General features: G+C 39.6%; 1 long non-coding RNA gene across 4 annotated transcripts in view; it reads right to left on the bottom strand.

Moving 5' to 3' along the window:
- Positions 1-21,398, bottom strand: part of LOC110598845 (uncharacterized) — a 241,725-nt gene extending 220,327 nt beyond the window's left edge. Inside the window, exon 1 of one of the 4 annotated variants that reach the window (XR_013435435.1) lies at positions 20,613-21,398. This is a non-coding gene — a long non-coding RNA (uncharacterized LOC110598845). The remainder of the gene's footprint in view (positions 1-20,612) is intronic. The other 3 variants (XR_013435433.1, XR_005736130.2, XR_013435434.1) reach the window with 3 other exon arrangements.
- Between the last annotated feature and the right edge of the window lie 793 nt (positions 21,399-22,191).

Below are 22,191 nucleotides of genomic sequence, written 5' to 3'. Positions count from 1 at the left end.
TTACTTCCAGTCTACCTCAGACATCGCCTCTCCTGAATTTGTTAGGAGCGACCCCCACCCACCCCAATTGCTTCTAGAACTGCAGGAAGCTAATGTCAACAGTGAAAATGAGTCTCAGAGAGGTGCTGAGAAAAGTAAAGAGGTAGAGAAAGCAGTATGGAGTTGAAGTCACAGCAAGAAATGAAGAACGTGAATATGTCACTCTGAAAACAACAGTGCCCAGAGTGGTGCCTGGCATGTTGTTCCAACTGGCACTCAAAAAATGTTTACTAAATGGGGAAGTTCTTTGTTTTCTATTGAATATTTTTTAATACAGCCAAGAGCAACTTGACACCACAAAGACAGTGTGTCCAGAATATATCTATTGGGAAGGGGTTGACAAGGAGGATGGCTGGAGACCTGAGTTCTTCACATCTCTGCCACAACTAGATGTAGGATTTTAAATGACTTCGACATTCTGGATCTGACTCCTCAACTGAAAAAATGAGGAATCTGAACTACGGTCTGTAAGATTCCTTCAAATAAAAATTCTGTGGTTCCTACAACAGAAGAGATGCAGTTATTATGATTCTGAGTCTTGGTCTTAGCCCATAGTCAGATTTTGGCCTTCTTTCTTTCTGCTTTCTATAGCTGGGACATCTTACCCTATCCTTGAACCCCAAGGTCAGCCAGTAGGACAAGTGACAGGTCTCTGCTTAAGGACATATAGGAAACCACTGTGCCCCCAAATTCTATTCCCAGATTGGACCCATGCTTTGTTTTGGTTTGGGTTTTCTTTGAGGGTGTGATGCTAATGAAGAATACCAGGCAGGCTTAGTTTCTCTGTGTTCTGTGAACAGATGGTGAACTCTGATCACCTACCTATAGCATTAACTATGGCATATTAATCATTAGAAGACTAAGAGAAAAATAACTGTGCCCAGCTCAGACTTTGTCCTATGCAAATGTTCCAAGAGCATTCTCCATTGCCCACAGTGAGTCCTAATAGGTGTCCACAAAAGGAGGGTTTTTTTCTCTTATCTCGTCTCTTTCACTTAACCCTGGTGTCAAAACAGCAGGTTTCTCACAAACCGTCTGCAAATAATCATATATAATTTATAGGTCCACATTCAAGAAGAGAAAACATTTACTTAATTCAGTTTCTGAATATTCAGCCTTTAAAAAAGATAGAAAACTTCCTGAATGTTTTACCACAAGGTCGCCTAAGGATACCAAAATACACATAGACACACAAATCAAGTGCAGGAATCCTCACTAAAATTGATGAACCCAGTTCTTCCATTCTGACATATTCCTGAAATTTGATCAAGTGAACTCATTAGTGTCAGACCATTTAAATAAAGGATACTTTTAATGCAAACCAAAGAAGCAGACGTGTAGGCAGCCTCCAAGTCTGCCTCTTTTTTACTGATCAGTCAGTAACCGTTACAAACACTCACTGAATTATATGACTTCCTTAGCGAGAGAATTCAGGGGAGGAAAACAAGCTCTTATCTTACTCTACGGACATGACTTTTTTAAGCAAATTCCAAAAGAAAGGGCTCAGGATCATTAATTTTAAAATTGCTGAAAAGTTAAATTAGTGGCAAAGCATAAATCTTGAGTCTAATTTATCAACACAGATGCAAATTTCAGGAGGCACAAGTCAGTAAGGTTGACTTTCTCCTAAATTAGTAATCAACAAATTCTTCTAGAAATAAAATTGGCTGAAGTCAATTTGCTCAAGAAAATATCATGATAAATATCAAATAACAATCATTTTACCAACTTGAAATCTCTTGGGTTCCATATTTTGCCTGAGCAACAAAACTTACCCATTTATTTTCTATTCAAATGTTTGCCCTAGGTCATGAAGCCAAGGACTTCACGGATCCTCCAAGAAGGTTGCAGAATTCAAATCAGTGGTCCAGAGATCCTGGAACTTTGCTTCCTGGAGCCAACAAACATAGATTTTTTGAAATCAACTAGCTTTGATTCTACAAAATGATCTGTTTCAGATCCCAATTATATTTAAAGGGACATAATTGATTGAGAGAATTTAGTAAATTTCATCTCATTAGATAACGAAGGACATCAAACAACAATATATTGAAACTTGCAGAAGAAGTCAAACAATGTAAACAAATTAAAATCAACTTAAAGAATTAACCCATGGGAGAGGTATAGTCTATTAAATAATATTATATCAAATTAACATTTAGAAGTTATACATTTTTCCATAGGGCATGTAATAGCAAAGACATGAGATATTCTCCTATATCCCATTTCAGCTTACGCTAGAGTTTATTGCAAAAGAATGGAAAGGGAAGAGAAACTCTTAGTATTCTTAACATAGAGTTGGACAAATATAGGAATCTATACTCTATGGTTGAGCAAGGTTTCCAAGCTGCCTTCCACATCAGATGTGAAGGAAACAAAGTCTGGAAGCCTAGCACCCACCACATGGGGTGCTTGCAGATCCCCTGCAGCACACCACTGCAGACTGGTGAGAACTCAGTAAGGCCAGAATCACACCACTGGCCTACCTTCTGGAGGATAACACTTGGTTCATCCAACTCCTCAGCATTCTAAGCAGTATGTCAGGATCATACAACAATGTCCAGAATAGCAAATCTCTATTCCCCCCATTCATTAAAATCCTTTGTCGAGCATTATTAAAATGCAGATTTCCAGACCTGAACATACAGGCCAGAATTTCCAAGTATGTGGCTAGGACATATGTATTTTTAATACGTATATTAAAAATCTCTAAAGGAGCTATTGATGCAAATCTAAGATTGTAAAACACTTTTCTTGAGTACAGTCATCTCTGCAGTTCATATTATTTACTTATTATAGATGCTAATCTTAGAAATATGGATGCCATTTTACCTTAAATTATTCATCACTCATCTATGTAGTTTTCTAGGAATTTACCTGTTTCTAATAAATAAGACTATTATTTTTTTTCCACTTAGACCTGTAAATGTGGTGAATTAAGGGTTTAAATTCCATTTACTTCTGCTAAGCACTTATCACCTTGCATTGTAACTGCATGGCAGTCTTCTCCCCTAAAAGCCTTGTAGCTTTTGCCTATCACAGTATCCTGGCACATGGTAATCATTCAATAAATTTTATGTTAAATGAATGAATATAATCATAGCAAAGTCTTTTATATTGAGAGATACAACCAATCCTAAAGCAGGCCCTCAGCAATCTGATTCAGTCTCATAGAAAGATAAAACATATATGCAAATAATCATTATATGAGGTAAGGTAAGATAAATGGCAATATAAATGGTCTATGAATCCCAAGATGGGACATTTTTCTTCCAGGGGAACATTCATGGAAGGGTTCATGGAAAATATATATAGCACTAGCTATGCAGCAGAGGACAATCCTTTCAAGCAGATTTTTAAAAAAACTCACAGGAATAAAGGAAAACTTGGAAAATGCAAAGCTGTTCAGGATACGAGATGGCTAAAGAGATGACTTAGAACTGGAATAAAAAATAGGATCAATGTGAAAGACAGCTACCTACTTTCTAATACACATCACCCCCTTCTTCCTTAGTAACAGAGTTCTGCATTCAGCTAAACCCCTCACCATCTCACTAGGAACTACTTCCCATCATTCTTAGCTATTAGGTGTATCCATAGAACACATCTAGCCAATGGGACATTATCGGGGATGTTATCTGAAATGTCATGTGGGACTTCCAGCAAGCCACCTTCTTCCATTATGTGTCTGGCACTCATTGGTGTAGACTGAACTCTCAGCAGCCATGCTGGACCATGAGGACAAAATACATAACAAAAGTGGTAAGAACCAGAAACAACCTTGGTACCTGGGGGCTTCAAACAGCCACCTTCCAATCTTGGACCTCCAGCGTCTTGTTTAACATGAAAAAAAAATGGTTTCTCTGTTTTTCAATACTATGTCATACTGGGTTTTAATATTATGTGAAACCAAACCTAATCCTCATACATTTTTAAAATATTTAATCACAACAAGCAAAATATATATATTTTTTTAATTTTCTTACATTGTTCAGCCAACTTTTCCAGTCATCACTATCTTGACTTTCCTAAACCCAAATGACACAGCTCTGCTCCATTTAAGTGATGTTTACCACAAACACAGCCCCTGAGAAATCATCTTCAATAGCATCATCGAAAGCAATTTTCCAGCATCTGATTTTGGTTTAAATCATTAAGATTCTTGCTTTGGCATGCTGCAATTATAGCCAGGCAGGGATGCAGCACGGAATTAATCAAGACATAGTAACCAGGTCAGCTTCAAAGGACTTTTTAGTTTCAGTAGGAGCTGATGTCCAGGACAGGGAAAGGTGTGATACTGAACTCACTCAACAAGGCAAACAGCTGCCTATCTCTGAGCAGATGTAAGTAAATGCCTAAAGAAATGTGAACCCTGAATTAAAAGGAATGATCATACAGCAAGATGAATCCTTATAGGTATTTGCCAAGCAAAATCTGTAGTCCTCTGAATAAGTATAGGAGAAAAGGCTCTGTGCCAGGGCTCTACGAAGTACAAGGAAAAACATGAGACACACAGTGGTATACAAAGTGGAAAGGCAGTGATGGCAAAGGACAGGAGCCGCATGGTGACAGCAATTAACCAATAGCAGGCCCCACCTGACTGATCATCTAGCTCCCTCCTTCCTGGGGTACTTGGATGGCCCCACAAGTAAAGTCAACATCTGCCAATTGCTCTCTTTGAAAGTCCCTTTTGGAAATGAAGGGTGACAGGAGACAAAGGGGACGGCATTGCCTCCTCTAGATGGCAATTCCAATCGACACAGGGCTGACTCGGACCATGCTGAAAACCGAAATCCAACCTCCTCTTCTCATTGGCTTCTTCCTCACTACCCCCATCATCAAAGATATATAAAAAAAAAAAAAAAAAGACCCATACTTTTATTACAGTTAAACAAGCATTTCTACATATATCTTTTGATCCCAATAACATTTTAATTGAGAAAACTGAATCCCAAAACACTCCATCTAATTCACAACCTTTATTGAATGATTCCATTGTTTTGCAAGGCACTGATCAAGGCTCTGGGGATGATGGATAAATGTGCTGATAGAAGGTACTAAGGAAGGGAAGAAGAAAAGACGTGGACCTGATTGAGAACTGACAGAAGCCAGGGAGGTATACTCTGCAAAGTGTGGCCGGGTGTGGACAAGAATCAGCGACCTAGAGAAAGAAGAAGGGGATCAAGATGGAGGCATGGGTGAGGTCCATGTTGTGAAGGGCAGAGAAGTTGTGTTTGGATTCAAAAGGAAGTCAATGAAAATATCTGTGCAAGCTAATCACGTGCCTTCAGAACTGGCTTTACCAAAACTATCCTGACAACAAAGTATAAGTCGTCTGCAAGCAGAAAAACTAGCCTGTAGACAGACACTTCCGGGAAAAGCTTATAAGGTGATAAACACAATATTCTCTCTCACTCACACATACAAACCCACAATTATTTTTTACAACCAAAGCTATTCCTAAACTGAGGCTTCCCCTCCTTTTAGGTTTAAAGCATGCCTGACTCTGCTCCTGCATGGCTGCCTAGGTAAAGCCTGACTCTGTAGAAAGCCCTGTGCTCAACACTTAAGGGACCCACTCCTTCTCCAGCAGCTGCCCATCGCCACCACAAAACAAATATGTGTGAATGCTGACAGAAAGCAATAACCCTTCCTCCAGCTGTTGAATAAATTGCCTATTAGCAATCTCACACCATAATTCATGTCAGATCAGGTAGATTTGACCCTTATGAATGACTGGGAAAATCTTATCATTAAATGAAGTTCTATCCCAAATCCCTAAGCATGTTCTTGTTATTTCCTAAAGCTGTTTCCCCCTCCGGCTTACTCCTGGACTTTCTGAGAGCTGGCAGAATAAAAGAAAAGCAAAAAGTTCATCCACTCTGTACACCATTCCTCTGGGGAAGGGCCTCTCGGGTCCTTGGGATCTATATTTTAGAACCACAATTTAAATGCAGATTTTTTAACTCCCATGTTCAGCAGCCCAGAAGGAGCTTGTGACTTGATTAAAATACTGCTGCATAAATTTTAGACTTAACATTTTTCTTCTATAGCATAAACCCAGATAGTGAGAAGGTAGTGAGGAGATGTTTTTAATGAACTTTCAAGTCATGCATGAGGTCTCAGAGAAGTTCATTGTCATATATCAGTTGTCTTAGTCTTAAAGGAATAGAGTTTTGCCATTTTTAAATAGCATTCTTAACCACATCCTTTGACAGGGGTAGATGGCTAAATTGCTTCTCCCTGTGTGGGTGGAGGAGGCAGAACAGCTGAGAGACAGAAGATGAAATGTGGGCCTTGAGTTCTAGCAATCTAACATTCTGAACTTGGGATTGGGAAGACATCCTAAGCATTTTGAGACTCAATTTCATTGTTTTGTAAAATGAAGATGGTTGTCATGGTGAAATGACCCAAAACTGCTCCCCCTTGAAACAAAAAAAGTCCTACAACAGATGTGAATGCCTCTGGGTGAGCCATATCTTTTGTGAACTTGAGCAAAATCACTCCAACATTACGATTCTTCACCAATCAATTTGCTCGATTTTTAGGATGAGAAAGTTTAGATTAAATGACCTAATCTAGTCCTAAAAATGATGACTCTCTGATGCTACTCTAAGGATCACAGCCACTAACCACTATAGGTACAGACACTGTATGTGGTAGGCAAACAAGGACAAGAAATATTTTGGTAGCAAACAGCCCAAGATGTCAAAAAGTGTAAGAGAAGCGGGGAGGGGGTGTGGAACAAGCAGAATTGAGATATTCTTTTTCCCCCCATCTCCTGCTACACATAGACCTCACTTTAGGGGAAAAAAGTAAAAAAAGAATAAGATGAAATGGGGGAATTGGAGTGGGGGACAATAATAAGTAGAAAAAGTCAAGAAGGAAATTTTAATAGGAGATATACTATATACAACTTGAATACGACAGAATATGCACTATATAAAGAGAAGATGTACAAAAATACTATACTGGAAGCATAGATCCTCTTTGCAGCAATCCCAAAAGACCAACATCTTTTCTTTCTCACTTAAGGACATGAATGCAACCTTGGAATCTGAGAATAAAGAACTTTCTAACAGATGCAGTTTGAATTTTATTTATTTTTTCATGACTAGGCAATCTAAGAGACAAAGAGATGGAATGTCATTGGTGTCCCCTAGCTGCCAGGAGAAGACTGCTGATGAAAGATTTAAAACATCACAAGGTCCATCCACCCCACTCCTATGGAAGCTCCCAGATTGTTCTTGGGTGTCCAGCAAGAGGCAAACCTCAACCAGAGACAGCGCTCAAGTAAGACACACAGCATTCTCCAAGAAAGTCACTAAAGACCTTGGGAATTCTACTTTGCAATAGAGTTCAAGATTTAAAATGGCAGTAATAGATTCCCAAAATTCTTGACTTCTCCAACTAAATTTCTTGTATATGTTATTTATGTGCATTCTGCATTTGCTTTTTGTACAGTGACAAATTTTCAACAAAAACTATATTTTGTGGGGGAAGAAAAGACATCCTTGGCATTTTATGACTGATACAGATTATTTTAAAAGGACATGTGAGTTATACAGAATTCAAGTAGAACTATCATAAAAATGACAAGTATCCAAAAGGTACTCTCACTTCCAGCCCAAATAAGAAAAAGTTAAAAGCACGTTGATTAGGTGCTTTAAGATCTTAAACCAGGGCTGGGGTTATAGCTCAATGCTGAGGGCTTGCTTAGCATGTGTGAGGCACTGGGTTTGATTCTCAGCCCTGCATATAAATAAATAAAATAAAGATTCATTGACAACTAGAAATAGCTTTAAAAAATAATATTAAACCAAAAAATTAAATAAATTTGATTTCTAAAAATATTCCTAAAAATTCTATTTCTAGCACTATTGTAGAAGTACTTAATAATCTCTCTCTGCCTCTTGCCAATATTTTCATACTACACTTTACTAAATAGTGTTATCAATAGTTGTGCATTTTTAAAAATTTTATCTATGACTTGCATATAGTCTATCACTTCTGTTTTTATCTTCTGCTATTCATGAGTTTGAACTCTTGGTGATGAAACCTAAGTCTAAAGTCCTGCCTCTAACCTGGAGCTGATTCTCTACTGGCCTCTTTCTGCAGACACAGGCTCCTCCCCCATGTTCTTGCCCAGAGACTTGGAATCAATACAGGAGGGCAATAGTTCTTTCAGAGTCTTCAAAGTTCATACTAGAATTATTACATTCCTAATGATATTTTCCCTGAAATGTGCACTAATGATACAAAGCAATGATACAGACGTGTACTAACAATGTTTTGTTTTGTTGTTTAAATACCAATTTCATTTCTAAATGTCCTTGATAAATGAGCACAAATTATTTATCAAATCTCAACCCTCAATATACATTTTTTAAATATTCTACATGACAAATGAGAATACACATAAACACTTGGGCTTCATACAAGAGTTCCATGGTCCCAAGGGAAAGCACTTATGTGAATGAGTTGGCAGCTAAACTAGCCACTCTTTCCACAGAACACCATTTTGGCTTAACTACTGAGCAATGAACTACAGTTATCCAGACTCAGCAGACAATGTCTCAAAAATAAAGGGATAGCATCACATCAAGGAATATAATTGATGATGTTGGTTGAAGGTAATAATATTTGATTTTTCAGGCAAAAATCAGAACTTTGGAACATCTATATTTACTACCTGAACTTGTAATACTTTCCAATACTTCTTTGTGTGTGTGTGTGTGTGTGTGTGTGTGTGTGTGTGTGTGTGTGTGTGGTACGCGATTGAATTAACCACTGAGCCACATCTCCAGATCTCTTTTATTTTTGAGACAGGGTCTTTCTAAGTTGCTTAGAGTCTCACTAAGTTTCTGAGGCTAACTTTGAATTTGCAATCCTTCTGCCTCAGCCTCCTGAGCCACTGGGATTATAGGTGTGTGCCACCACACCCAGCAATATTTCCCATCTTAAAGACATTTCTAATGAAAGATGAGTTTGATAAATATGTTTAATCTTCCATCATATTTGGAAGTTCCACATAATTTGCTGAAACAATATGTTCCAAACTATGCATTTATAGTTGCATGTGTATAAGAGCCATTCAAAGTGCAAGACTGACTATTTTAATGTAGTAGAGTAGAAAAAGATTATTCATATAATTTCAGATTCCACATTGCAAGTAGCTTTTAAGAGGCTACAACTTGTGAAGTTTTGATGTAGTATCAAAGAAAAATATCCACAACCATATAGGAAAAAGCTCTTTATATACTCTTCTCTTTTCCATTTATTATTAAATATTAAATCTAAGGCCAGATTTTCTTCACATATATTAACCAAAACAGCATATCTCAATAGATTGATTGAATGCAGCTGATATAAGAATCCAGGTGGCTTCTGTTAAACCAGACATTCAGGAATTTTGCAAAAACAATGCCATTCTTCTCATACTCTTTTGGAAAATATGATTCACTAAAATGTTACTTATTTTAACATAATGAAATTATTGTTTTAAGTGAATTTTTAAACTTATCAATTCTAATTTCTGATTCAATAAGTATCAATAGACATAATACACATAAAATATCTTGGGGCCCCCAATAATCTTTAAGTGTAAAGGATACTGAAACCATTGTGTTAAGAAGTCAGGAATCCCAAGGGTCATGCATCCTCAAAGAATTCTTCCCACAAGTTTTCCTTTCAAGCATATCAATTCTCGGCTAGATTGGGAGCCTAGCCAATACCCAAGACCACTTGGCTGAGTCCTCAGAACTCTTTCTCAGCTCTCCTAATCTCTCTCCTGATGGGCTCAGTTCAATTTTCCCTGATAATAGATGATCTGATGAAGTAACTTCATCAGAAAGGCACAGTTATCCAAGATGAATATTTTTCTGACTTATGCATTTCTATTTAATTGACTGTAGAGAGTTGGCCTTCCTGCCCTGTTTGTGAGAACAAAATTAAAGTTGGAAAAAATTAAATATCCAATATTTCATGCCTTTGCTCAGTTTAAGTTATTAAACTTTGCAGAGATAATTTTGACTTGTGAAGTTTTAAAATTTTAGATGCCATTAAGTTTTGTTAAACTGTTGGAACAGGCATAATTGCCAAGAAATTAATAAGAAACTTTGAAAGGAAAAACGTTTTAAAAAAACCATTAATGAACTGGGCACAGTGGCACACTCCTGTAATCACAAGGCTCTGGAGGCTGAGGCAGGAGGATTGCAAGTTCAAAGCCAACATTAGCAATTTAATGAGGCTCTAAACAACTTAGCAAGACCCTGTCTCTAAATAAAATACAAAAAGGGCTGGGGATATGGCTTAGTGGTTAAGTGCCCCTGGGTTCAATCCCTGGTACCAAAAAAAATTATATTTTTTGTTTTAATAATTGAAATTGATTTTTCCCTTATTATAAGAAAAGCAAATGACCAAATAAAAACAATTTAAAAATAAGAAAAAAAAATCATAAAATTATTCCAGAGTAATCTTATTTTAATTCTTTTGGTAGTAGCTCTCTTTGATAGATCCTAAATGCACAAATATATCATTTTTATGCAGGTTCACTTCATGCCTATTATTTTTTCCACCTAACAGGAAAGCACAGATATCAAACTCCACGTGATCTGCCTACCTCTCTTATGTAATCTCATGTCACTCTGCCTTTTGATCATTAGACTCCAGCCACAGTGCCTGCTTTCTGTTTGTCTAACCTTCCCGTTTTCCTGCCTCAGGATCCTTGCACGTGTTTGTTACTTCTGCCAGGATAAACTTGCCCCAGCCTTTAAAGGACTAGATCTTTCTCATCCTACAGTTCCTGGCTCAAATAGAATTTTCTCAGAGATACCTTTCCTGGACACCCAATCTGAAATAATGCTTCCCCCAGCCACACTTAAAACACTATCAGGGCTGGGGCTGGGGCTCAGTGGTAGAGTGCTCGACTAGCACATGCAAGGCCCTAGGTTCAATCCTTAGCACCACATAAAAATAAATAAATAAATAAATAAAGGTATTGTGCCCAACTACGACTAAAAATAAATATTTTTTAAAAATCATATCACCTATTTCTCTCTTTCATGTTTATTTTTTTATTTGATCACATCTGCATGACATCAATACCACCAATCACATAAGATAGTAGACTCCATAGAAAGAGTCTTGTTTGCAGCTGTGTCTTCAGGACCCCTATCATGCCTTGCACATAGTAGGCCCTAACAAGAGTTTCTGGGTGCACGCATGTGTGGATGGATGGATTTATCATTTCATGTCAATATTTTCCTGCAAAACATTGTTTTTAATGACCCTTATTATTTTAATGACCCATATATTCCATCATATAGGTGTAACAAACTGTTTAAAATATTTCATTATAACATGTCAGGCAAGAAAGAAAGAAACTGAATGAGAAATAAACCTGTAAAACATAGAACACTAGAAAATGCACAAACATGCCGAAGAAGTTGCCACATTCACTAGGATTCTTCAAATCATCTTACGGAAAATTAGTTGGGCTATCTAAACCACTTTCAACCAGGCTACTTTTGACAAGTAGTTTAAACCTCCCAAAGCAATCACTAGGGATATGGATCAAAAGAAAGTACAGATATCACAAGTTACCACTCTTGTCACTTCATGTCCCACCCTGCCCTTCATCAGGGCCACCTATGCACCTACCTTAACATGCACGTGTGTGTTCAGAATTCAACCTCAATAGGGCTCAAAAAAATTGTAGGAGAAAACTCCCTCCTTTTGTCCGGCAGCAGCCATCAGATAAGCCAAGATGGGTGCATGCAGGTGATCCAGGATCTGTGGAGGAAGAATCAGTCCTGTGGAATATTCTTTCTTTTTAGGGTTTGCTACTGGCTGCACCACCACAGGGCTCCCTACCCCTACCTGATGGGATAAAGTGCCCAGACGAGGATATAAGACCAAGCAAGGTGTGTCATACATAGGTTTCATGAGTACTGTGGTGGCTACAAACATGCAATGCCAAAGCATACTACCTATGGCAAGCCTGTCTATCATAGTGTTAACCAGCTGAAGTTTGCTGGAAGTCAAACCTTTTTTTTTTTTTTCCCTATAGCCAATGGTCACCAATGTGAGACACCAGCAGTCCTGAATTACTGGGTTGGTGAAAATTCCACAGAACAAGTTCTTTGAGGGTGAAGAAATCCACTCCATAGAGGTATCAGAAGATATCCTGGCACCCAGTGGATCACCAAACCAATTCACAAGCACAGAGAGATGCATGGGCTGACATTTGCAGGCCACAAGAGTCACTGCCTTGGGAAGGGTTGTCGGTTTCACCACTGTGTTAGTGGTTCTCACCATGCAGCTTGGAGATGGCACATACTCTTCAGTTTCAGTTAACACCAATAAGTTTGTAAAGTTCACACCTAATAAACAATTTAGGACCCACACACACATACACACACACACACACACACACACAAATAGCTTCGGAGCCTCCCCTGCTCCTATCTCAGCCAGTCTCTGCCTAGGGACTCCCTGGTTCATGCTTGTGGTAAGGCCCTCTGTATCCCTTACTCAGCACTTTCCATCTCCCAATTAATCATCCACAACACTGAGCACTAAGCACTACTGTTATTCCCCTTGACCTTGCTGATAAATGGTAGGTTTACAGAGGCTCAAACCACGATAGGACAGTTCCAGGATCCAGCCTGCTGCCAGCTCCGCTTCACTGCTTTCACCTGGGAGCCCTCTCCTGCTGAGGGATGGGCTGTATCTTCAATCCAGATGATTCTTTAGTTTTGGGTTTAAACCATCTTCTTCAAAACAGCTGCAAAGACCTCTGGCATCTCTGTTAATTGCTTGAAACTAAGATTTTTTTCCCCTTCTAGTCTCACCACTGAACTAATATATGAATACAACTCGATTTTTTATTCATTCTTCACCTCATTTGGCCTGCAGTTAAGGTGTCTCCCGGTTCCATTTTTCTCAGTAACACATGACTAACCGACGCTGTCCTGGAAATGAATAAGAGCTGAGAGAAGGCTGTGTTTTGATAGCACCGTCACAGCACAGGAGACACAGCACTGTTTGTAATCATAAAAACCCAAAGGAGATCCTCCCTTGGAATTCTCACCCACCTACCCTGTGCCTGCTGCTTTTAATCTTTCTAGTTTTTAACCTGCAGATTCTCCTAAACTTCTTGGGAGGCATGTAATGATATTTAATTTTAATTCTACGGCTACAATGGATTTTGCTGATTAGAAACGGAGGCTTCTTGATGCCGTACCTTAATCCTCTTTAAAAACAGCTCCTAGGGCTCTCTGCAGCTGTAAATTATAAAAACTAAAGCAGGATTAAAAAATACACATGTGCCGTGCATAAGTATTTAAAAGGGCAACATAGCAGGTTTAAACAGTAATGTGAATACATCTCTGGGATAAATGAAGCATTAGTGGCATAAGTCTTGATTATTGATTACTCTTCTTGGATTTTATCATATAGTAACAATGCAAAGGGGAAAAATTAACCCCTGCCTGTCTTTTCTAAAATCTGGACATTAATGTAGATAATAAGCATGATGAATTCTTCCTCACTATTCCTATGGCTCCTCTGCTACTTGGTCTCATAGAATCTTGTCTTTTCTTTTAGATCCTTATTTAAATCTGTTATCACTCATGCAATTATTTACCACTAGACTGTTAACTTCTATGAGGGCAGGTCTGTGCTTATTTTTATAACAAGCCTACTCCTAGCATTGGACCAAAGATCCTAATTTGCTTCGGACTATTCCAGTTTTGACACTAAAAGTCCTTCATCCAGAGAAGCTCCTCAGTTAGAGAAAGACTGGGACTACTGGTCCCAGTATTGCTAGGGTTACTAGCACCTGGTTTCATGCAGTTTTGAATGAACAGCCATGAGGTGAAGCACACAGCATTCCTCAAAGTAGTTGCAAATATAAAGCACAGAAACATGAGTGCAGAACTGGATATCCCAGGTTCAAATTCAAGCTCTGTCACTTACCAACTCTGTGACCTGTTAACCTCTCTGTATCTCCTTCTACTCATCTACAAAATGAATGTTAACCATACCAACCACAAAGGGCTATTGGAAAAATCAAGTCTGATGATACATGAAAAGCACTGAAAACTGAGCCCAACACATGTTATTAAAAGCTATAAAACATCTTATGTACTACTTGGCCCATACTAGAGATCAAATTTTATTTTACTTAAATTGTTATGGACAGGGATTACTGTATACTAAAATGTGAACTAAGGGTAAGTGTTTCATTTGTCCTACTTCTTTTTTCGAGGGTGGTCAAAAACCAGATCAGGCACCCCACTCCTGGGTAGGCCCCAACAAACTTGGCCCCAATGGCAGAGCCTTGTTTTCTGTCCTTGTCAGGGCCCCATGTTCTCCAGACTCATCCCTCCTCAGCTCATTAACATGCGTTTTGCATCCACAGCTGCCTTTGCCCTGTTACAGAACTAAGTCGCTGGTTGCTGATGAATTCATTTGTGCTGAAATGCCTCCTGCCCACCCTTGTTCGCCTCCCACACCCAGGGATTTAATTTTCAAAGGGAACTCCCAGAAACTGTGTCTTTTAATCTAGGAGAACTAATCTCTAATGATTGGGATTTGAGGCTATGCAGGAGGGAGGAGAGAATCTGGGAGTAGGGTCGTTTCAATGACATCTCACAAGTCGCCAGGAAGACAACTGCCTGCTGTATGGAAAATTGGTTTTGCTGGATGCCCTGTCCATGAATTCTCGATTTGAAACACATAGTCATCACTGATTGTCTACTATGTCCCGATGCTGATTATATCGGAAAGCTGCTAACAGATGAAGACTTATCTCTTACCCTTGAGTGGAGATGCAAGGAAAACAAGTCTGAAGAGACAGTTTGGAGAGAACAGAAGTTATTGCCCCACCACTATTCATTAGGGTGAATTTCTGAAGAAGGACAAGGTCTCAGGAGAAGAGGTTGAAGGTGAAGCTCAGGAGGAATGAAGACTTCCACTTGACCTTTGCCTTTACCTGGGAAAAGAGCCTAAGAAATGCCTAGTTAGACAAATTGTGAAGTGCCTCAAGATTAATTTATGATTTCTCCTTCATTGCTAATACCCTCTGTCTGAATAGCCTAGATTCAGGCACTCAAAGCCAGCTAAGCTCACTCTGATGTCCTTCTCCTTAAGTTCGTTTTCTGCATGATATCCCACGCTTTCACTTCGGCATTCCTTCAGAACCATTTTCTAAAGCAAATCTAGTGAAATACGTTGTGCCAAGAGATGACAAATACCAGGTAATATGTGACCCCTCTTATTTGTTCTTCAGTGCCTTAACCTGAAGGCAAATTTAAAGTATAATAGCAGGCATAGAGAGGAAATATTTATTGATAAGTATACATGCCATTCCTTAAAAACATGCCCTACAATTTTCCACTGGTAATCAGATTGGGTAGAATTTAATGTCAATACCCAGCATTTCCATGGCAATATTTTTACAAAATACTCTTATTTTGCATTTGATCATTATTTAAAAAATAAGCCATCTTTAATTTGGGATGTTAGTTTTATTATGAAAAAAAAAGAAGAAATGTGTTTAAAAGCTCAAGGTGACGCTTGGTGACCACGCTTCCTTTCCAATAGTCCTTGTTTAAAAATTATTATGAAAAAAATAATTGTTCTAGAAACCCCAGGGACAAAGCTCCCATGACCTTTCTTAATAAATTTGGACAAGAGCATAGACTACTGAAAACAAAGCTTAATGAATAAGGATGGTATAGAAGCTCTGAAGTTCAAGGCTAACAAGAACCTCAGTAATATCATTGGTTAACATATACCAACCAGTAACCAACAAACATTACTCAGAAAAAATTATGTGGGTTGTAAGGTAAGCCCCTCTCCCTTCCACTCAGTTTTTCAGAGGTAAAGAGAACCAAGGTATGTTGTCCAGTGTGGACCAGTGCAGTGATTCTTTGTAGATGTCATCTGGGAGCTTTGAATTATTCCTACAGAAAAATATTTTTCCCTACTATTGCACAAGCTGAAATTTTTATTCATTCTTTTAGCTAAAGCTGAATGTCTCCAAAATTCCCTGAAAGCATCCAAGAAGTAGCAACACATTAACCCAATGCCTACTGTTGGCACCATTTATTTGTTGTTTTTGAGTTTTGTTTTTGTTTTTGTTTTGGCTATAAAGGATGAATGAAAGGAAAAGCATACTATTCAGATGTGGAGGATCTATGGCATAAGTGAGTAAATGAAGCAGTAGGTAGTTACACTGATGTACAGAGCTTTCCCAATAAATGTGGAATTATATACAAGTGCTATGGCTAAATTGTGCACTGCCCCCCCCCAAAAAAATCCATGCATTGAAGTTTCAATCCCCAATAACTCAGATTGAAACTATATTTGCAGATAGGCCCTTCAAACTGTGATTAAATTTAACTGAATCTGATAAGGTATGATATGCCAGGTGTCCTTGTGGGAAGAGAGCCACCAGAGATGCACATGCACAGAGGGGCCACCTGAGGCAAAGCAAGATGCCATCTGTTTTCAAGCCAAGGAGAGAGGCTCTGGAGAAACCAACCTGCCCACACCTCGATCTTGGACTTCCAGCCTCAAGAACAGTGAGAAAATACATTTCAGTTGTTTTAGCCACCCAGTCTATGGTATATTGTTACAGCAGCCCTTAGCATACTAATACAACAGAACCTCAATTATAAACAGAAATTGTATTGCATTTGGTTTACTCCTAAGTACAGATACCAGATAGGTGAGGTTCAGGAACCTATTCAGTTCCCAGTAGTACTGGCTCACAGTAAACCCTCTGCTTACATACTTGTTGCCTGAATGAAATGATGGGGCAGAGAATAAGTAAACAAGCTGACTGTAGCAAGTCTATTTACCCATTGCCTGACTGGAAGGTAAATGGTGGAGGAGACCAGAAAGCGTGTGTCCCTCTTTTGCTGGTTGTTTTTCATCTTGTTATTAATGTTACATGGTTGACTAGTCCTCAGCCAGCTTCCCAGAGAGAGAAGATTGAGATTTCTGCCACAAAACAATTTGCTTGACTTAAATCTCCAAATATTTTAGGTGGCAATTTATCTTAACTTTCTCTGCCTCTGTGTGTCTGTGTATGTGTCTGTGTCTGTATGGACATCCTCCTCCCTCTCTCCATGAGTGCCCCCCCATCTTCCCTCTCCATGTTCCTCCTCCCTATGTGCCCCTTTTCTCTCTGTCTCCCCACACTTGTAGCAGAATAATTACATGGCAAGAAACAACCAAAATAAAAGTGACATGATCAGGGGAGGCTGGAGCCTCCCCCTTCAGTGACCAGTCCATACCCCTTTGGGTCAACCACTTCAGCACACATCAAGAATTCCAGCTGTCAGCATCTGTATGTATTGCTTGGGTGGTATTTTATGACTTCCAGACTTAGAGCCCCATCTCCATGCAGGGCTGAAAAACCAACACCTCTGCATATACACACTACCACCACCCTCTGGCTACCTTCAACCAAGGACTCACAGGAGTTGACATGTAAACACCCCAGCCTTGTCACCCTCAGGTGGGACAGTTCTACATAGCAGATTAAGGACCAGTTTCCTATATTAGTAACTTGCTAGATAAGTTCTCCTCACTGTCTATCTGTCTGTCATAGTGTCTTATTTTCCTCCTCCCCTCTTCACATTCCAAACTACTTGTACTCAAATCCTTAATTCAAGATCTGATTCTGGGCAAAGCTAAATTCAACTGGATGAAAACAGATCTGGTTTAGAATTCTGACTCTACCACTTACAAGCTTAGGCAACTTAATAATTTGTGTCAGTCACCATTGCTCTATTTCTAAATGGAAAGGATTAATACTTACATTGTGGGTTTAAATAAAATAATACATATGAATCACTGAGTATTGTGTCTGGCATGTAGCATATAACAGTTTTAGAGTTTTCTTCTTCAAATAGGTGTAACATTTACATTTGCTATGTGACATCCCGATCTAGTAGCCTAAGACAGAAATTTTATTTAGTTCACAATTCAAAGAGTCAGCAGTTTGATCTGGGGTTAGTCAGATGGTTTTTCCGCTGTCCTGATCTGGGCTCACTCATGCAAATGTAGGCCAAAGCAGACAGCTGGATGGTTATACACCTGAGAGGTCAACTAAATGTTTGCTAGGGTGACCAGAATGGCTGCACCGCATGTCTCCCATCAGCTAAAAGGCTAATGTGGGTTTCACATGGCAGCTCAAGTTCTCAAGAGCAGCAAGAGGAGGGCACAGGTATTTTGCAATTCTGCTTGTGTCATTTCTGTTACTGTCCCTGTGGCCAAAGTAAATCAAATAGCCCAGCTCAGATCCCAGGACGAAAGAAAGACTAGTTTTTAATGGGAGGAGCGGCCAAGGCATTACAAGTGTTATGGTTTGGATGTGAGGTGTCCTCCAAAATCTCATGTGTGAGACAATGCAAGAAGGTTAAGAGGAGAAATGATTGGATTATGAGAACCTTAACCCAATCAGAGAATTAATCCCCCTCCCTCTCCTTCTGATCATCATATGAGCTGCTTCCCTTGCCACACTCTTCCGCCATGATGTTCTGCCTCACCTCCAGCCCTGAGGAATGGAGCCAGATGTCCATGGATTGAGACCCCTGAAATCTTGAACCCTTCCTCCCCTAAAATTCTTCTGTTGTGTCTTTTAATTACAGCAGCAAAAAAGCTGACTAAAACAACAAGGGAGTATAGACAGGAAATACAGGAATTTGTAGCCATATTTGTTATCTACCACAAGAATGTCATATGCACATCTGATGGCATTCCCTATGGTGTCTAGGAACCCACTGAAAATTGGTGGCAGGATTTTCCAGTGCTTAGTAACTTGCTAGATAATTGAAGAACAGGTTGGTTCACACAGATCCCAAGTAATCTCTAAATTTCACTTAATATTAAGAAGCAAAATGCAAGTATAGTTTTTGTCTTTGATCAAAGTTAGAAATTTTTGTTGGCAGGCAGTAAATATTCAGAGTTTTTAAAAATCAAAAAATGTATTTGTTATAGTAAATTGTTCAGTGTGTTATCACTTTTTCAACCATCATCATGATGTATTGTCGTAATAAACTTTGAAATGAATGTCTATACTTTCGAATGCAGGTATTCACACAAACAAATCTGTCTCAAGATGGAACTGTAATCAATCCAGGGAACCATTTTAAAGTGAGCAGTGCTTCCTTTCACCAAAGACCAATTAATTGAAAGCCCAAAGACCACACAAGGAAGCCAGCAATGATTGCTGCCTGCTCATGAAAGCCAATCATTTTTCTAAGTCAATTATGGGTCATAAAAATTATTCATCTTAATTTCTGTAATAATTACCTTCATACAATTTTTTATATAAAAACCCTTCATAAAATTATGCTTTATAAAACTTTTTAAATAAATAAAGAAAATATTATAAATAACCTCAGGGGGAAAACAGTACCATGGATCTAGTAAATTGCAAGCGGCATTCCTGGCTGCTGAACAAAATTTGCTCTGCTCAATAAAGTCCAGAGAGGCCTGGGGCATAGCCATGAGATTGGAATAATTCTGAAGCTGTTGTAATTACATTTATTTCCTATTAAACTTCTATATACATCCGATATTGTGTTAGACTTTGTGTATAATTAGGATAAAAGAATTAAGGCTTGATATCCGCCTTCTAGCAAGTCACTATCCAGAGAGGGCCTGGCATGGCAGTGACAACCCTCTCTCCTCCGCAGCCCACACATAGCAGTACCCATGATCAGCTTGAGCAAGACCAGGAAATGTTTTCTAAGAGATGCAACCAGGCCGTCTGGATTCAGGGCCATGACCAAGGCAAAGGATTCTGAGTGTAACTTTCCAGTGCTCACAGACAACAGAACAACTCAGCTCCCTGCCAGCCACACTGCAGCTCTTTCTGTGCCCCTTTGGAGGGACTCCTCGCTAAGCCAGGGCTGAAGTTTTGGTCACCCCTTTCTGAATATGGAATCCACCCATCTGACTCCTCTGCAGGTGGGGTAAACAGGAGTATTCAAGCTTAAGGGAATTCTGGATTCAGCTAACCCATAACCAGAGACAGACTGACTGCCCAGTGAGATAGGACAACCCACAATGTTGATCAGACCAAGCAAGGATAGAGCAGAAGTCAGTGCAAGCAGATTCCAGGTCCTCTTCAGTACCCAGAAGGGCTGTAACAAGCTACACCCAACAGGGTTGACCCTCCATTCTGAGTAAGCCAGCGTAGCTCACAGTGCCACACAGGGGCTGTCCCTGTGACTCTGGAGAGGACAGGGAAAACACTTGGAAGCTTCTTCACTTCCTGCCATTGTTCTACTCTCAGGAGAGCCACTGTTGGGAGAAAGAAGGATTTGTATTCACATCTGATGCAAGCACTTGGTGAAGCCAGGCTCGTCACTCAGCAGAAGGACTCAAGTACTGACATGTCCTCTGAGACTTATCAAGAACCTTGACCCCCTTTCCAGTACAGTCATGCACCACTTAATGACAGAAATACGTTCTGAGAAGTGTGGGGCCTTCCATGTGTGAACCGCCATTGACCAAAATGCCATGAGGTGAGGACCACTGTGTTTTACCTGCCTGTCCATGCCGTGGCTCCTCCATCTGCTTTGCAATGACCTGCCAGTGTTCATCTGCGTCTTCCAGGGCTCCCCTCGGAACATCACAGGCACATGCATACTCCATTAATCATCCCCACAGCCTATGCTCAGCCCTTGAGCTTGACCCTCAGGGGGTCCAGTCAACAGAGAAGGTTGCGCTGTGGTTTTACACCTCTCTCACTTTCCAGACAAGAGAAGGATTAGAATTTTAGTCTTCCTTTGATTATTGTAGAATTTCTTTTCATCTAGACACTTCATGGCAGGGAAAAAAACACAACTCTCCCATCCTCAGTGAATGCATACGCTGCAGATGACAGTTGGAAGATCTTACAGAAGCTCAGTCAGTATTAAAGTATTAGAGTTTTATCTTATTTGAAAGAGGACTGACTCATGCCGTCTGCCTGCCGAGTTTCTTTTCTTTTGTAAAGTTGCCAGATATTACTGTACGAAAACAGGTTTGCTGACATGATGCAAATTATTTAAAAATCTTTATGGCTAATACTCGCTTCATCCCTGCCACCCACAGAGTATTCTGGTCCTGCTAGTCATATTAACATCTGTCACTGGAGATGAAGCTCTTCTTAACCTTTTTCCTTCTTTCTCTCCTACATCCATCCAGTCATCTTAAATTCTTAATGCTCAGCCTATTTCCCTCACCCCAGTTACTACTAACCTCTTTTTTAACTTAACAATCATAATTGGCTTTATTTTCGATTCTAGAATCAGCAACACTGCATTCCATGAACTAGGCTAAATGTTCTCTACCATTCCTCTTGACCTTGCACCAGAGCTACAGCAATGACCTTCTACCAGGATTCCTGGTCTTCAGGCTCATACACCTCCAATTAGTCCCAGCCATTCACCAGATTACTCTCTTAAATCATGCCTCCCGGGACATGCCATCACCCTGTGCTAAATCATTAGAGGATTGCTCTTGCCTTTGAGAGAATTCCAAGTGCTTCATAACTGCCAAAGTCTGACATGAGTCCAGTTCACCATTGTAGGCACAATGTAATCTCTCACTGTTCACAGGCTGGCAACCTCCAGTCAGGAGATGGAGATTCCTACACTCACACCATGATGGGTTTAGACTTTCTTCCCACCAGGGAGGGACCCCAAATTCCCTAGTGTTTCTCCTGCTGTCCAAATCAGAAGTAGTAAGTAGTTACTGATGAGATTGCTGGCTTTGAAGATGAATGACCCACTACCCAAAACGTGCAGATGGTCTATAGAGACCTTTGAAAGGAAAGGCAATGAAATCTTCCTTAGAACTTCCAGAAGAAACACAGCCCTGCTGATGGCTTCACTTTAGGCTTTAGACCATTTTCAGATCTCCAGAACTAGAAGATAATAACCCAGTATTGTTTCAAGCTGCTCAGTTTGCAGTAATTTGCTACAATAGTACAACCTGATCACTTGTGCTGAGGCAGACACCAGCTCACTTACTCAGCTCACTCGGCCACCCACAACTTTATAGGGCAGTTATGACTCTTACCTCTATTTCATGGGTGAGGAAAGTGAGCCCTAGGAAAGTGACTCAAGGTCACACACACAT

Source organism: Ictidomys tridecemlineatus, chromosome 2 (genome assembly GCF_052094955.1).
Source record: "Ictidomys tridecemlineatus isolate mIctTri1 chromosome 2, mIctTri1.hap1, whole genome shotgun sequence".
NCBI classification, from domain to species: domain Eukaryota; kingdom Metazoa; phylum Chordata; class Mammalia; order Rodentia; family Sciuridae; genus Ictidomys; species Ictidomys tridecemlineatus.
This window is presented reverse-complemented; position numbering and strand designations above follow the sequence as displayed.